This window comes from Bos mutus, chromosome 28, assembly GCF_027580195.1.
Source record: "Bos mutus isolate GX-2022 chromosome 28, NWIPB_WYAK_1.1, whole genome shotgun sequence".
Taxonomy (NCBI): domain Eukaryota; kingdom Metazoa; phylum Chordata; class Mammalia; order Artiodactyla; family Bovidae; genus Bos; species Bos mutus.
Genome location: NC_091644.1, coordinates 37,281,685 through 37,299,823, shown reverse-complemented (window position 1 = coordinate 37,299,823; position 18,139 = coordinate 37,281,685). Strand labels below are relative to the sequence as shown.

At 47.0% G+C, this 18,139-nt stretch overlaps 1 protein-coding gene across 1 annotated transcript in view; it reads right to left on the bottom strand.

Annotated features, from left to right (window-relative positions):
- The window catches only part of GNG4 (G protein subunit gamma 4), a 77,504-nt gene extending 66,773 nt beyond the window's left edge, over positions 1 to 10,731 (bottom strand). Inside the window, exon 1 of the mRNA XM_070364430.1 lies at positions 10,456 to 10,731. The gene's annotated coding sequence lies outside the window, so the exon portion shown is untranslated. The remainder of the gene's footprint in view (positions 1 to 10,455) is intronic.
- Positions 10,732 to 18,139: the final 7,408 nt, after the last annotated feature.

The following is an 18,139-nucleotide window of genomic DNA, read 5'->3' as shown; positions in this document are numbered from 1 at the left end:
CATCCATACATGACTCCTGGAAAAACCATAGCTTTGACTAGACGGACCTTGTCGGTAAAGTGACATCTTTGGTTTTTAATATGCTGTCTAGGTTGGTCATAGCCTTTCTTCCAAGAAGCAAGAGTCTTTTAATTTCATGGCTGCAGTCACCATCTGCAGGGATTCTGCTTCCCTGTACTTAAGCCGTCTCAGTCGGCCAGAGGCATCCGCAATGCCTGCTCGGGAGCTAGGATTATTAAGGCGAGAAGAGAAAGAGAGGTGTTTTGCTTTTCACTTGAAAGTAGATTCTGAAAGCCCTCCTCAGAAAGGAGTTTTGGGTGCCAACCATTTGAACTGTACTAGGGAGTCTCTCATCTATGTGCTCAGTCCTTCCATCATGTCCGACTCTTGCAACCCCGCTGACTGTAGTCCATCAGGCTCCTGTGTCCATGGACTCTCCAGCAAGAATACTGAAGTGGGTTGCCATTTCCTACTCCAGGGGATCTTCCTGACCTAGAGAGCAAACCTTGGTCTCCTGCATTGACAGGCAGATTGATTATCGCTGCCCCGCCTGGGAAGCCCCTCTCATCTGAGGGGACCCCAAAGGCACCTAGAAAGGGAGCAGAGGAAGGCCGGGACTGACCTGTCTCTGGACCCCTGTGTTGAGAGAGGAGGTGAGCAGGACAAGACAACCCAGGGGCCTGGGGGGCGTGTGTAAGGAGAGCGGTCAGCACTGAGAAGCAGACCTTCCTCGTCGCACTGGGAGACCAGGCATGCAGCAACCTTCGCGTGTCTCATCAATAACCAAGGGTGCTTCCTGACTCCAGAGCAAACAAGGGCGCCACCTGCAGGGTGCTCAGGACCATGGGGTGCTGCTCGCTGCGGGAAGGGAGTTGGGAGGGGATGTCTGTGTTCTAAGGTCAAGTATGCACTGTGCTGGAGCAGGTCTTCAGGGTGAGTAGCTGATTTCCCCATCGAGGAGGCTATCTCGTGAAACTGGTGCATGCAGGCATCCTCGAGTTTCCGGAAAACCTGAGCTCCTGCAGGTGGTGTTTGCTGGGAGTTACATCTCCTGGCTCCGGGGGTGGGGTGGGGGAAGTGGGAGAGACCAGCCTGGGAAATGGGCCTCTGGGATGCTTGGGCAAGCTGGGGGTGATCAGACGCAAGGAAGAGGACCCACAGAGACCATCAGAGGTTTGTAAAACTCAAAAGACAATCCTGGGGGCTTCCCTGGTGGCTCAGTGGTAAAGAATCCACCTGCCAATGCAGGAGACATGGGTTCGATCCCTGATCTGGGAAGATCCCACATGCCACAGAGCAACTAAGCCTGTGCTGTAGAGTCTAGGAGCCACAACTGTTGACCCTCCCCTCCACTGCCTGCCTCTTCCACTCTGCATTCCTCACACTTGGAACACGCAGTGAGGAAAAATCAGCAGAACAGATAGTGAGGACTGTGAAAAAGAGAGAGAGAGAGAAGCCCCACTAGGGGCACGTTTCACAATGAAAACCAGAGGGAGCCCAGGCTGGACCCGGGCCCTGGGCCAATCTGTGGGCGGCTTAGGTGAGTTGCCATGGTTACCGTGAAGCCTGGCCAGGGGCCACCAGAGCTTGGGGGTGAATAGAGGGTGACCAGGAGGTTCTGGAAACACAGAAAACAGAGACTCACCCTTGGGGAGAGACACATTCTCATTGAAGGCTAATAAACCGTCATCCCCGACGTCAGCGAGTGGTGAGAGGTGGCGTGAGCAGCCTCGGATCAAACCCGCCACATCAGGGGGACCAAGGAATCGTAAACAAGGAGCAGGGCTGCAACTGCTCCAACGGCAGAGAGAATGAGTCATCCAGGGAAGCGGGGTGGTGGTGGTTTGCTGTGGCTTCGAAGAGGGGCGGGCTGAGCAGGCTCAGGGACTGCTGGGCAGCGGGGTGGGTCCCTTCTAAGGGATAAGAGAACTTGCAGTAGAAACAGCATGTATTCTATAGAATCGCTTTTGTTTTGTCCCAAACTTTGCATCTGTTCTCTGAAGCCTCACTACTTGGTTTCCCTTCTACCCTCCAGGTGGGCAGTCTCACCCACCACCTGTTACCACCTGGGTACCAGTGGCTGTGGTTCCATCTGCAGCCAGACTTCTGCTCCCCTGGAGGGCAGCTCTCCCTGCCCTCCATCTCCTACTCACTCCTCCCAGCAGGCGCAGAGCACCAGGGCTGGGCCCTGCTAAATCCTGCATCTGCTGAACACCTGCCCCGGGGCCCGCTCCTCCAGAGAACACGCTTCCACCTGCCACTCATGAGTCTTCATCCCCTGGCTCTGCTCTGCCTGCTCCCTGCTCCTTGCTGTACTTTCCTGACTCTGAGCCTTCACACAGCCTGGCCCCTCTTGCTTAGAAAGCCCCTTCTCCTTTGTCTGGATTGAAAACTCTGACTCAGCTTTCCAGGGCCAGTTTAAGAGCTAAGCTTGCTGTCAGGTTCTTGCTGCGCCCGCCACTCCCTGGGAGAAGCGATGCTCCCAGCTTCACTGCTCCCACAGCACTTTAAATGCGGCCGTCAGAGTGTTAACCTGGGGTGGGTGAGCTGTTTACACACACGTATTTCCCTCTAGATTATGAGTTCTTTGAAGGACATGTCTTATTCATCTTTAAATTGCTTGTGCCCAGAATACCTAGTGCATGAACTCAACTGCTTGCCCCACATTCAGTAAATGAACATCATTTTTTTAAAAAAAGTATTTGTCTATTTATTTGGCTGTACCAGTCTTAGTTGCGGCACGCATTATCTTTAGTCGTGGCGTGTGGGATCTAGTTTCCTGACCAGGGATCGAACCCCAGGCCCACTGCATTGGGCGTGTGGAGTTGTAGCCACTGGACCACTAGGAAGTCCTCAGTAAATGAACATCTTGAAAATGTATGATTTATGAACAAGGTCTTACTGTGTAGCACAGGGAACTATATTCAATATCCTAAGAAAAACTATAATGGAAAAGAATATGAAAAAGAATATATATATATACGTATATGTACAATTGAGTCACTTTGCTGCACAGCAGAAATTGACACAATATTGCAAATCAACTATGCTTCAATAAAACATAAAATAAAATCGGAAGAAAAAGGCCACATTTTTAAAGAGTTCCCTCCAGTGGGAAAAAAAAAATGTATGGTTTACATACAGTCTATCAGCCACACATCTACCACTTTCAGCAAAATATATGCATTGTGAAAGTCCTTTTCTGGTGTCCAGCAATCTGGATGAATGTAGTTTTCAGCCATAAAGCTCAGGAAAAGCAGAGAAAGGCCGGCCTCCCTAGGAAGGCTGGTCACAGTGAGGATCGGCAGACTCCGTGGGGACAAATCCCCTGACCAAGAAAATGTGTCTGGGTCCAGGCCAACAATCAACTTATTTCAGACACTGTTCACTAAAACAGCTTTCAGCACAAGGAGAGAAGCTGGGGAGTTCAGAGATGTGTGACCCCGAGGAGAGCACAGTGGACCTGGGGCCTGGACAGGACACACAGTGCTTTTGTCCGATCTCCTCTTAACAGGTCTAAGGGTGTAGAGACACAGCTGTGGTCACACACACTGCACGTGGATGGACGAAGCACAGAAAGGTCCGTGGGAAACAGCCAGAAACAGGCACAACTCGACAAGACCAACCAGGTGGAGAAGAATGCAGCTGAAATATCAAACCCCAACTGCAAAGGAGATGAGGTGAAGCCCCTCAGAGACACGGCTGGGGTGGTAGGGTCACCCGGGAACCCAAAGTCCAAGTCAGCAGAAGACTCCGGTGATCCTGTCCTGTCAGATAAAATTCAGCTGCAGAAGAAAATACAGGAGGCTAACGAAGGCCGGTTTATGTATCTGCACCTCACCTAGTTCTAGAAAGAATCTGGTGGCTGATGTCACTGTCAGCTTCCCTCTGTTATTTCCCTTGAGGTTCAATGCTTTGGCAATCTCCACTCAAGTTCCATCAGCCTTTCCTGGCCACAGAGCCATTAAAACTCCGGAAGCCTGACTGTTTTTACATCTCTGCAACATTTGCTTCCATATCAAACATACAAGGACACACTTCAGTAATCCGTCTCCTTAACCAGGACACGACCCTCCTTCGTTTGCATGGCCCCACAGGTGTCAGGGGCTAAATGAGCATCTACCGACCACTGGAACCCCCGGGTTATAAGTACAATCAACTGGGGCACAGAGCAAACAGGTTTTTCCCAAGACTGATGAACAGAAACTAAAAGCAAAGAGAGGTTAGTCATGCTGGTTTAGGATGCTACACTGGCTATGGGCTTCAGACTTTGCTAAGGAAAGGTTCTGCTAGAAATTCTGAGGCAGATCAGAATGTTATTGTTCTTTAGTCGCTCAGTTGTGTCTGACTCTTTTGTGACGCCATGGACTGTAGCCCACCAGGCTCCTCTGTCCATGGCATTCTCCAGGCAAGAATACTGGAGTGTGTTGCCGTGCCCTCCTCCAAGGGATCTTCCTGGCCTAAGGATGGAACCCAAGTCTCCTGCATTGGCAGGTGAATTCTTTATCACTGAGCCACCTGGGCAGCCTGGGATCAGAATATACCATCCCCAGATGGTGCCACCTTGGTATAAGGATTATTTTGAGCTAAAGGCAGCAGCATGCAGGAGGAACTCTCTGGCCTCCCCCCCTTTCTACCTAAAACCAGGACATAAATTTCTTTTTGTGAAGGTGTTTCCACACTCCCATCACCCAGGAGAAGGAAAACAACCAGTATTACTGAAGAAAGACATCACCAAGATGGGCCTACACAAGTAGACCTCACTAAAATAACCCTTATCTGTCATTAACTTTTGCCACACATATACCCACCCAAAATTTACCACCCCTAGAAGCTCAAACCCCACCCTCACCCGCTTTGTCATTTTCCCACAATTCACCTCCCTTTGTTAAAAGGGTATACAGGCTCTGAAGTGTATTCTTTGGGTTTCTCTCCTTTCCTGCAAAGGGCCTGTGTACATGCATAATAAACCTTTCCCCCTATTAATCTAGCTCTATTTTCCTGTTATTTTCACCTGTCGTCAGTTTAATTTGCAGGCCCCACGTACAGAACGTAAGAGGGAAGAGAAAAAGTTTTTCCCCTCTCCTACATTCCCATAAAAGGTATACATAGCATGTAAAGTTTTTCCCCTCTCCTACATCTCCATAAAAGGTATACATAGCAGGTGCTCCAGAGCAACAGGACAGATGGCCGTCCTGAGAAAACACTCCAGAGGACACCAATTCTTGGGTATGCCTGGACCCTCATACAGATAAGATGGGAGGGTGGAGGCCACTGAGTGGGATCCACAGATAAAAAGGACGCCCCTCCAGGATGGGAGGGTCCTGACATCACCCACTGTCTGTCACCTGGTCTTTGCCCCTCAACAGTGTCCAGACTTGAGTCACAGAGGCTGAGGGGCCATCATGGAAAAGAACCTACCGGTAATAAACTGCCCTCAGCAACTTCCTTACTTGCTTTCTATCCTTCTCAATACTCCCATTCATCCTTGCTTCCTGTTTTCTGATTCCAGTTCTCCTACTTGAATCTTTATACTCACATATTGCTCTGGCAAACATCTCCTGATTTTGCATATGTGTGTGATGAAGCACTGGAAGAAGTAAACACAGCTGAATTCGGGAGCTACAGAGGGCACATGTATTTTTCACATTAACGCCTTTTCGCTGTGGCTGTAAAGGTGTTGTAATAAGAATTTTGGAACCAATTTAAAATGTTTTCCTTCTTCCTACTGCCATGGCCCTGCTCCTTTGCCTTTGGTGGTGACCCTGGGGAGGGGTTGAAGACAAGGCCCCACAACTGACAGTTAGACACGAGTGCCAGCAGGCGGCACGGGGACTAACGAGAAGTGCAGAAAGCACGGTTCCTGCCAGTTACTGGATTGAGGGCTATTGCTCCGCGTTGTGCTGCCTTTGATGGGGCAGAGAGAATAACGTGGGCCCCAGAGGGATGTCTGAAGCATTACTTCTATCATCTGTCTCTTCTATCTACTTCTTCAGCCTCACAGCACAAGCCCCATTCAGTTCAGTCGCTCAGTCATGTCTGACTCTTTGTGACCCCATGGACCACAGCACATCAGGCTTCCCTGTCCATTATTAACTCCCAGAGATTGCTCAAACTCATGTCCATCGAGTCGGTGATGCCATCCAACCATCTCATCCTCTCTCATCCCTGTCTCTTCTTGTCCTCAATCTTTCCCTCATGAGTCAGTTCTTTGCATCAGGTGGCCAAAGTACTGCAGCTTCAACTTCAGTCGTTCCAATGAATATTCAGGACTGATTTCCTTTAGGATTGACTGGTTTGATCTTGCAGTCCATGGGACTCCCAAGAGTCTTCTCTAATACCACAGTTCAAAAGTATCAATCCTTTGGAAGAAAGATCTCCTGGAGAAGGAAATGGCAATCCACTCCAGTATTCTTGCCTGGAGAATTCCATGGACAGAGAAACCTGGTAGGTTACAGAGTTGCAAAGATCTGACCTGACTGAGTACACGCGTGCATGTACACCACAGAGATTGGTATATGCACTTCCTTGGTGAGTTTAAAAAGTCACCATCACCCACAAAAAGCCTGCCAGAATATTCCTGGATAAAAAGGACACTAAGGGCACATCGCTGTTGTTGTTTTGGCTAAAGAGAAACCTTTAACCTGAAATTAGAAGACAAACCTAGATAGTGTATTAAAAAGCAAAGACATCACTTTGTTGGCAGAGGTCCACATAGTCAAAGCCTCTCCAGTAGTCATGTACGGATGTGAGAGCTGGACCGTAAAGATGCTGAGCGCCGAAGAAGTGATGCTTTCAAACTGTGGTGCTGGAGAGAAGACTCTTGAGAGTCCCTTGGACAGCAAGGAGATCCAGCCAGTCCATCCTAAAGGAGATCAACCCTGAATTCATTGGAAGGACTGATGCTGAAGCTCAAGCTCCAATACTTTGGACACCTGATGTGAACAGCTGACTCACTGGAAAAGACCCTGATGCTGGGAAACACTGAAGGTAGAAGGAGAAGAGGACACAGAGGATGAGATGGTTGGATGGCATCACTGATTCAATGGACAAGAACTTGGGGCAAACTCCGGGAGATGGTGAGGGACAGGGAAGACTGGTATGCTGCAGTCCATGGGGTGGCAAAGAGTCAGACACGGCCTGAACAACAACAACAAAGAGAAACTTTGCGGGTGCGCTGTGAGGATTAAATGAGATCATCCACATGATGGGCCCAGAGGAAGCCTGGTCTTTCCTCCACCCGGCTGCCCCATGCTCCCTCTGCCATCTGGTCCTCCCAGGTTGGGGCCCTGGCGACCTACAGACACCTGGGAAAATCAAGGCTTTGGGCATACGTTAGCTTGACCACACTCCTCACTTCTCCTTGGACACCCAGGACCCATTCCTCAAGCATCTTATCTTCAATACACCCACACTCCCCCAGCCTCACAGGACTTGCCATCTGGTTTGCCAAGTTCCACCAGGAAGACTGCACACCAGCTGCCATCTGACCTAACAAAAGCTCCTGGACAATTAAAGTGACTTGGAATGCTCCAGCTAGCTTGTTGAATAATTTCTTTTTAAGGACCCATTGTTTTCCTGTGTAATATTTTCTTTTCTTCCAGCAGTACTTCTCGCTTCTACTTTCTTCCCTAAATGCAAACTTCATTTGCACGTCTTCACTTCTGATCATTTAAAAAGATATTTGGTTTATTCTTCATATGGCTTTAACCAGCTACTTAAGACTTTTCAGTAGTTATTGTTCAGTTGCTAAGTTATGACTAACTCTTTGAGACCCCATGGACTGTAGCCTGCCAGGCTCCTCTGTCCACGGGATTTCCCAAGCAAGAATACAGGAGTGGGTTGCCATTTCCTTCTCCAGGGTATCTTCCCGACCCAGAGATTGAACCTGAGTATCCTGTATTGGCAGGCAGATTCTTTACCACTTAGCTATCAGGGAGGCTCCAAGAACTTTCAGTAGCATTACGCTAACTTCTATACTATAATTGATTTCACTGTTTTTCTTTTCTCACACTCATTCAGCTTCTCTTGACCTCCAATCAAAATTCCTTTGCTGGTTATTGTTGAAAGGATTTTTTGGTAGTATTTTTGGTGTACGAAAGAAGTTAAATTTCAGTTTCTGGTTTGAGAATACTGAGCAATCTCTCTACCTGAATACTAAGCCTCTTGATGTCTGAGTATGTCTAGAGTGGAAAAAAATTAAAAATGGAGAAAATGTGCAAGGTTAGATACTAGTAAATTCTCATAAAGGTGTTCTGAGAACAAATCAGGTAATATCTTAAAGACATTTTGAAATTCCATTAAGAAAAAAGGGCAATCTACTAGCACATAATGCATTATAAGGTAGTCTCCCTTCTTCAACTAGAACAAAAATGAGACAAGGTAAGAAAAATGTGACAGTGAAATGTGGCTATAAATAAATGAGAATGATCTGTCTAGTAGATTTCAGTCTTTTCTCAGCCATTTGACTGCGTTCTTCAGTAAGCAGTAGTTATGTGGTGAGTCAGCGTGTGTGTGTGTGTGTGTGTGTGTGTGTGTCTGTGAGAGAGAGAGAGAGACATCATACACAGTCACTCCTAAGCCCAAACTCATCCTCCAGAGACAGCTGTCAGGCACTTGCTTCCTGGGAACCTGGGGAACAAGAGGACAGTGTCCAGTTCTCACCATTTCAAAGAATGTAGTAAGATTTGGGGGGCACCATGGATTGTCATTTTGGCTATAAAAACTGTAAAATGAATATAAGGAAAAGCTTTTTCCTTGTTTCTCCACCACTGCCTTGCATGAAATATGCGAAAGGCAATTATCCGGCCAATCACGGCATTACTGGGAATGGCCCTTTTGCAGTGCTTTTTCTCTCAGCTGGCCAAACATCTTCCAGAGGCTTCCCCTGAGCAACTGGGTGTTAAAGAGGCTGAGGATTTGAGCCATGTGTGGATGGAGAAAACAGGAAGCTGGTTGTCCTAAATAGTCATTTCAGCCCAATAACCTCAACATGAGGCTACTCATTAACTAGGGAAGCACCACAATAAACCTTGTATTTACATGAACTAGTTACGATGTGCGGTATCCATGTCTCATCACAGCTGATAACTGAGCCAACCTCACACTTCAAAAATAATTGCCAGTTTACAATGTACCCTGTCTTGTTTCTCAGGACTGAAACAGACTTTCCATTTATCACCTGGTTGCTCCCACAGTAGCCTCCTGCAGGGAACAGGGCCAGATCAGAAGCTGGGTGCCTCCCTTCCCCCACACCATGCAAAAATCAGGAAAAGGATTTCCCCAAAGAATCAAGAAGCCAGCCAAAGAGCCCGAGTCCCTTCCCTGCCTCTCTGAGGTGTCTGCCACTGAATTTTCTATGAGAAGGAAGCACCACCCGTGAGGGCTCATGAGCAGATGATAAGACTGGCACGTTTTAATGGGAAACACCAGCGCAGCCCAGCAGGCCCTTCGCTCGGACTGAACCAGCCAGCCCCGTGCCAGCCTTTTACAGTCCTGGGAGGCGACAGAAAGAGAAGAAAACCAGTGTCGGCGGGGAGCTGGGGAGAGGGTGGGAGAACGCGTGTCCACGATCCACTTTATCACTTGATGAAACTTTAACATTTTTGCATTTCTGAGCATCCTAGCCCAAGACACACAGAAATAAGCAAGTCCTCCTTATTTTTAAATTACGAAGTCTTCTCCAGTCACACCTCTGCCCGCCGCCCCATCCCATCTTCTTGTTATTATTCCTAAGGTAATTTAAAACAGTAAATCAAAGCCTCCCCAACGCTGCTGGTTTGCGCGCGGCGAGCGCAGCCCATTTCAGCACCAGACTGGAGGACAGACGCCATAAGGGGCCCCCATGGTCCACTGACGCCGCCGGAACTGCTCCCAAAGCAGGTGTCCCGGTGACGAGGAATCAAGAGGGCTTCTTCGGGCCCAAAGAAATTTCCCCCAATAAAATGACCAACTAGCCACTCCATCTCTTCCGCCACTACTAGCCCTTCCACTTCTTCAATGGGGGACGTCCCTGCCATGACCTACTTACGGAAACAGGCTCCCCAGGAGCTTCCTCTGCTTCAAGCCGGACAAATGGGGCGACCGCGATCCCCAGGAGACCCCTTCAACGTTCCGAGTTGTCTGTCCAAACCTGCGCTCGGGTTTCCCAAGGGCTTTGCGGAGGGTCCCGGATTTGAGGAGCCCCCGCCGGGCCGCTGATACCCACCTGTGCCGGCGCCGCGAGGGCCAGGTTCGCCGTGCGCGGCCAAGATTATCACAGGTGTGCGTTTCGCAAGCTTCCTCCGACAGCTGTAGGACGACGCAGGCACCAGACCAGTCTCTCCAGTTCCAGAGACGGTCCAGCCCGAGTTTCCCTTTTGTCTCCGGCTCGTCCCGAGCTCACAGGAGCAAGGGCTGTACCATCCGTTCCCCACCGACACGCCCCGACCGACCCGCCGGCGGGCGCCCACTTACCCGGGCCGAGGGCGCGGCTCACGCGCGGGCTTTGTCTCCGGGGCGGTGCTCGCGGGGGGCGGCCAGACCGAGTGGCATCGCCCCTCAAGCCCGGCGCCGGTTCCGCTCCGGGACTCCCGCACCTCGATACTGACCGGCTAGCGGTGGAAACGCGCGCCCCGCGCCGCCCCTCCTCCGCCCGCGGGGTCTCCGCGCCGCGTCATCGGCCCCGCCCCGCCCCACGCCTCCCGGCCCGGGCGGGGGAAAGACCACGTGAGGCCGGGCGGGCGTGCAGGGGGCGAGCCCCGGCCCCGCTGGAGAGTGCAGTCACTCGGACACCAAGCACTCTGTCTGCTCAGCACCCCAGGCCGGGTTCCGTGAGCGCGTCCAGTCCCAGCCCCCGCAGAACGCGGACCCCCGGCCCCCGGCCTCTTCGCGTCCACGTTTTTTCGCGCCCCCTCCACGGCGGGGTCTCGCCGGGCGCCCGGGAAGGGCCGGGAAATCCCGCCCGCCGCCGTCGACGTCACTGATGCGTCACCGGGGCTCCCGCACCGGAGCTCCGCGCCCTCCGCTCGCCCCTCGGCCCGGCTTCCCGACCCCGCGCTCAGCTCCGCGCGCCCGCGGCTCGGCCCCGCGCCCCCCGTCTGGCCCCGCTCTCCACTAGGAGCGCGCGTCGCCCTGGGGCTGGGGGAAGGGAGATGAGGAGTAAAGGCAGGGTCTTAGGGCCGTGGTCCTCGCGGGCTTTGGGGACCAGAGCCTTTGGTATCTTCATCCTTGCTTGCGGGTTAGGTCCTGGACCAACCGTGCTGGGCGCGGCCAGCAGCCATCCATTACTAAAGAATACACAATATACCCACCCCACCCCCATGGGGGGCAATGAAAGGAGAAATGCTTAATACACAAGGCGTTGTAGATTCACAGGGCATTGTCTCCATTTACCGGGACGTTGCTAAGTAACGGAAATGAGGGGACGACCGCGCCAGCCTAGCGCTTTGGGAGTGGGAACGAGCTGTGCTCCTGGGCTGCGACCAGTGTTCGTAGACAGCAGAAGCAGTTTCCGCGGGGAAATCCTTGGTGATGCTTCATGCCTTCTGAACTGTAAGCGTTTTGCGATGGAGATGTTTTAAATTTCTCCGTTATTATCATCCTTTTCCTTTAGGGAGAAACAGTATAGGCGCCGTCCATTTTTCCAACTCCTGGTAAAATAATACAAAACCTTTGGAATAGGAAAGCTACGTTACACTTCAAGCAGTGTTAGCAAGATTGGTAGGAAAAGGAGGCCAATACCGCCCTGCCGTGCGGTAAAGGGCGCGCGGTTTCTTAGATCTCGAATCAGGGTTGACTCGACATTTGCCTTAGACAAATGTGCATCTTCCAAGACGCCAAGTGTCTGACGCAAATGCAGAGGTCAGGAAGGCCCACCTGGGGCCAGCAAACATCTCACACAGATTTTATTTTTTTTCCCCCACTGCTTGGAAATGCCCATTTAAGGCACATAATTAAACTATGGTAAAAGGACTCAAAAAAGCCACTGCACTGACCTTTTTGGAAAAGTGAGAAAGATATATGAGTACTGCATTTAAAATTCAACAAATCTAAAATTGGGCTCGTTATTTCCACCCCAAATCGATTTCTTCTGTATTTCCTTGACTCAGAGGCACCACTCCCCAGGTAGCTGGCTAAGCTTGAATCCTCCGTTCCCTTAGTATCCCAACTCTCATCTCAATTAATTCTAATCAGTCGATTTTAAGAGAAATCAATATCGACACTTTCAGATTCCTCACTTATTTTATCTTTCGAATTTCTTACAATATCCCTTAAGATAGAATTGTCCGTTTTAAAGAGAAAGAAGAGGATCATTCGGAGCCAGTGGCTCCTCCAGTGAATCCATTGACAAGCAAGATCAGCATCATCTGGGGGCTTAGAAATGCAAATTTTCAGGACCAATCCCAGCCCTGCTGAATGGGATGCGGCCCAGCAGTTGGTGATGTCAGCCTTCCTCTCCAAGTGATTCTGATTCTGTCTTATCTCTGTCCATCAGCCAGGACTGCTGTGTTCACAAAAACTCAATTAACCATCAAGCTAAGAAAAAAAGGGAATTTTATTTGAGCCAAACTCAGGATTACAACCCAGAAGATAGACTCAGAAAGCTCGGAGAACAGTTAGAAGTCAAAGGCACAATCATATACTTTTTCTAGACAAAAGATCGTATATCAAAATGGCATGTTGAATTTTTACATGAAGTCCCCCAGGGATATAGGATATTATAGTCCAGGTAAGCCCATACATAACCCCCTACAGAGCTGAGAAATAAGCTTCTTAAAAGTAGCTGGTCTTTTAAGACGTTACATTGATAGAATCAGAAGAAAGGGTGGAAAATGATCTTGAGGCATGCACTCTCATCTTGGAGAACCGTCTTGATAATATGCAACAGAAATGTGCACTGCACATTTGGGAGGCAGGAGGTCCAAATGGACAGAAAGAGACAATTTTGTGTTTACATTTTCCTGTCCTGCCTAAAAATGTACATTTTATTTCCTTAGCCGCTGTCACCTGCAACCTGGCTCCAGACCCTGGACATCCATTTCCCTTCCTGTGCCCTGGGCTCTGATATCTTTGATATCCATATAGCCACACAGATTTCTTACAATGGTGTTTGCGTGATGTATCTTTTCCCACCCTTTTAAACTTACTTGTATCTTTATTCTTAAAGAGGGAGTCTCTCTTCTTGGAGGCAGCAGAGAGTTGGATCTTGCTTTTATATTCAGCCTGACAAACCTGGCCTTTTAATTGGAGTGTTTGGATCACTTACTTCTTATGTAATTATCATGTGTTTGGGTTTAAATCTAGAGTCTTGCTATTAGTTTGTTTTCTGTTTGTCCTATTGTTGTTCAGAAGTTTTCCTATTTTTTTTTTAAATTGAGGTATAGTTGATTTATTAATACAATATTATATTCGTTTCAGGTGTGCAACATAGTAATTCAAAATTTTTATAGGTTATACTCCATTTAAATTTATTATAAATATTGGCTATATTCCCTGTGCTGTATATCTTTGTAGCTTATTTATTTTCTAGATGGTAGTTTGTATCTCATAATCCCAAACCCCTGTCTTGCCTCTCTCCAATTTCCTCTTCTTCATGGGTAACCACTAGTGTGTTCTCTATGTCTGTCTGTTTCTGTTTTGTTATATTCATCCTTTTTATTTTTTAGATTCCACAAATAAATGATAACATTCAGTATGTCTTTATCTTATTTATTTCACTAAATGCCCTCCAAATCCATCCATGTTGTTGCAGATGGCAAAATTTTTATACTTTTTATGGCTGAGTAGTTTTCATTCCATTGTGTATATATATATGTTTAAACACATCTTCTTTATCTAAATTCATGTGTTGGTGGACACTTAGGTTGCTTCCGTATCTTGGCTATGGTAAATAGTGCTGCTGTGAACATTGGGGTGCTTGTATCTTTTCAAATTAGTGTTTCCATTTTCTTCAAATTTATGCCCAGGAGTGGAATTACTGGATTGTAGATCCAACCAGTCCATTCTGAAGGAGATCAGCCCTGGGATTTCTTTGGAAGGAATGATGCTAAAGCTGAAACTCCAGTACTTTGGCCACCTCATGCGAAGAGTTGACTCGTTGGAAAAGACTCTGATGCTGGGAGGGATTGGGGGCAGGAGGAGAAGGGGACGACAGAGGATGAGATGGCTGGATGGCATCACTGACTTGATGGACCTGAGTCTCAGTGAACTCCAGGAGTTGGTGATGGACAGGGAGGCCTGGTGTGCTGTGATTCATGGGGTCACAAAGAGTCGGACACGACTGAGCGACTGAACTGAACTGACTAATGGTAGTTCCAGGTTTAGTTTTTTGAGGAACCTACAAACTGTTTTCCATTGAGGCTGCAACAATAACATTTCCACAACAGTGCAGGTGGGTTCCCTTTTCTCCACACCCTCTCCAACATGTATTATGTGTAGACTTCTTGGTGATGGCCATTCTGACTGGTGTGTGCTATATCTTATTGTGGTTTTGATTTTCATTTCTCTAATAATTAGCAACATTGAGCATCTTTTCATGTGCTTGTTGGCCACCTGTATATCTCCTTTAGAGAAATGTCTATTTAGGTCTTCTGCCCATTTTTTGATTGGGCTGTTTGTTGTCAATTATATCTCAATAAAACTGGAAAAATTTTAAATAATCACATAAAATCTAAATTTTTTTTTTCATTTTGGATACTTTATCTCTAGAATTTCCATACGGTTTTCTGGAATCTTTCCTTTTTCTCATTAGATTTGTTTTTCTTTAAATCCTTGAGCATACTGAACATATTTTAATAGCTATTTTATTATGCTTCTCTCTGAATTCCATTTTCTTTCCTTTCTTGGTTTGTTTCCTTCAAATGAGTTTTCTCCAGTTTAGGGTCACATTTTCTTATTTCTTGCCTTATCTAGTAATTTTTAAATTGGATGCTAGACATTGCTAACGTATGTTGTTGTGTGCCTAGATTTTGTTGACTTAATAGGGACTTTGTCCTGGCAGGCAGTTAAGTTCCTTACGGATCAGTTTGATACTTTGGAATCTTATTTTAAAGGACTTCAGCCTCTATTCTAAGGCTAGTTTAGCCTTCCTACGGTGATATGACTCTTCTGAGGTATTGACTGGATGCTTGTATGTTCACCAAAGTCTTTTCCTCTGATTGGTTAGAAGTCAATTCCCCTGGGAGCTCTAGGACTTGTTCGGCTTACAGCTCCCTGGGAGTTCTTTGCTCAGACCTAGGGGATTTCATCTTCTGCACACATGACTTAGCATTCAGCCAGAGTCTCCAGGGCCTTCACAACTGGGAACCTGGTTCTCTTTGTCTGGGCAGCAACCTTCTGATGAACTCTGTGCCACAAATTCCAGTTTCTCAGCTTCCCCAAACTCTAATCTCTGATCCTCATTTCAAGACTTCTGTATTCTTCAGGAGGAGCCCCTTCTGCACCGTGGCTTGTAGGTGCCCCCAGGCAGAAAGCTGAAGCAACAACAGGATTCACTTAGTTTAGCCTCTTTCTCAGGGCTCATGGATCTGTGTTGCGTGTTTCCCAGTTTGAAAATCTTTGTTTCACACAGGATCTCCAGTTTCCAGTTGTCTATGATGGCAGGGTGAGTCTGATCCCAATTTCCCCAAAGTGGATGGGAGCAGAAGTCCTTGGTTTATCTTTTTAATTTCCCCTCATTCCCTCACTTTGACCTTCTGGCCCTAACTCACTGACCACTTTCACTTTCTTATACCTTTGAGTCTGGGCCACACTGGTTTCCTTCTGCTGCTGCTAAGTCGCTTCAGTCACGTCTGACTCTGTGCGACCCCATAGACGGCAGCCCACCAGGCTCCCCCATCCCTGGGATTCTCCAGGCAAGAACACTGGAGTGGGTTGCCATTTCCTCCAATGCATGAAAGTGAAAAGTGAAAGTGAAATCGAGTCAGGTCCGACTCTTAGTGACCCCATGGTCTGCAGCCCACCAGCCTCCTCCGTCCATAGGATTTTCCAGGCAAGAGTACCGGAGTGGGGTGCCATTGCCTTCTCCCTGGTTTCCTTCTACCCTGGTCCAAATCTAGTAAGTTTCTTTTTTCTTCAAAATTTCTTATAAATATTTGTGTCCAGTATGTCTAACTCCTATCTAACTAGAGTACACATGAGTGGATTTTACTTGGTTGTAATAAAACACTGAGTGTACAATATTATCTATAGAAAGCACATAGATAATTAGCTAATCCTCTAAGAAGAAAACAGAAGTCTTGAAATGAAGATGAAATTAGCTAAGTAACCATTTGTATTTAGGTTATATCAACAAGTATGAAAATTCTTTTTTTTTTTCCTAAAAATCTCAGAAAAAGTAGTCTTTTTTCTTAATGCTTGAAATGGTATTCTAAAGGTTTTTTTTTTTTTTTTTTTTTTAACAAAATTAAGATCTGAGGATGAAAGAATGACTTATTGTGATCAGCCTTCAGAAATTTTGATAAGAACAGTTTAATTTACTTTGGGAATGAGCCAAATTTTGCCACAAAACACTCTTTTCTAAACTCATCTCTCATTAACTTTGTTCATGAGAGAAAAAACAAGCTCAGCACTTGAGCAAGGATACTGTAGCCCAGACTCAAATGATCTCCTGGTCATTTTTGGCCTCAAAGGACACACTGTATTATTTAGTTTCTCTGAAATAGCTGAGTCACAACCCAGCACCCCCAAATGGGCAGGATGTATTTTTCTGTTCAGCTCACGGCACCCCACTCCAGCACTCTTGCCTGGAAAATCCCATGGATGGAGGAGCCTGGTGGGCTGCAGTCCATGGGGTCGCTAAGAGTCGGACAAGACTCAATGACTTCACTTTCACTTTTCACTTTCATGCATTGGAGAAGGAAATGGCAACCCACTCCAGTGTTCTTGCCTGGAGAATCCCAGGGATGGGGGAGCCTGGTGGGCTGCCGTCTATGGGGTCGCACAGAGTCGGACACGACTGAAGCGACTTAGCAGCAGCAGCAGCATCATGTAACACAACAAAATTAGTGGTACCTCCTTGCCAACTCAGTGTACAGTCAAGTGTATATATTTTGTATCGACAGATGTAGCTGCTTTTTAAATTGTGAAGTTTAAAATTGAATATAACCTGGGATGGGGGAAGCTGATAAATGCCATGCGTGTTTGTATTCTGTGTGTGATACTCTGAAATACAAGTTTATGCTGAACCTAAAATCTCTCTGCTTCCCTTTGACCTCAGTCTTGGATGGTTATTTCAAATGGCCATTCTTTGTTTTACTCCCCCATCATCCCTCCCCAGCCCAACTGCTCAGGCAATTTTTTAAGCCTGTTAATTTTGAAATGCTTTGGCTTCATAGTATATGGAGTGTTGACTTAACCAGTATATTGCAAAAAAAAAAAAAAAAATAGAGTTGCTCAAGGATTATACAGTTTCTAAATAAATAGGGATATTTTGCCTCCAATTTGGGACACACTGGAAATAGTTGAAGAATAATCAGCAAAGTAAGGGTAACGTGGATAATTCAAAACCTCCAACAGTTTCAATGTCCAGATGTTAAGCTATTGAATTTCTTTTCTCCCTGCTCACTTTTCTAAATATTGCCTTGTAACCGTTCTTTCTCTTTTGACAATTTAATTATAATGTATCTTGGTGTGGGTTCCCTTGGGTTCATTTGGAAGTCTCTGGGCTTTCTGGATCTGAACTTCTGTTTTCTTCCTCAGGTTAGGAAGTTTTCAGCCATTATTTCTCCAAATAAGTCTTTTACCCCTTTCTTTCTTCTCCTTCTGGGATCCCTATAATGTAAATATTGATCTACTTGATGTTTTACCACAGGTCCTTTAAACTCTCTTCACTGTTTTTAAATTCCTTTTTCTGTTAGCTGCTCTGATTGGATGAGTTCCACTGCTGTCCCTGTCTTAGAGTTTACTGATCTTTTCTGGTGCTTTGTTGAATCTATTGTTGAACTCCTTTATTGTATTTTTCAGTTCAGTCATTATATTCTTCAGCTCTGTGATTTCTGTTTGGTAGTTTCTTACACTTTCTTTTTCTTTGTTGAGATTCTTGCTCTGTTCATGCATTGTTCTTGTGTCAACAAAAAGTGATCAACAGTCAATCTAAGAAAACATGGAAAATTTTATGTGAGCCAGACTGAGGACTGTGAGCCAGACTGAGGACTGTAGC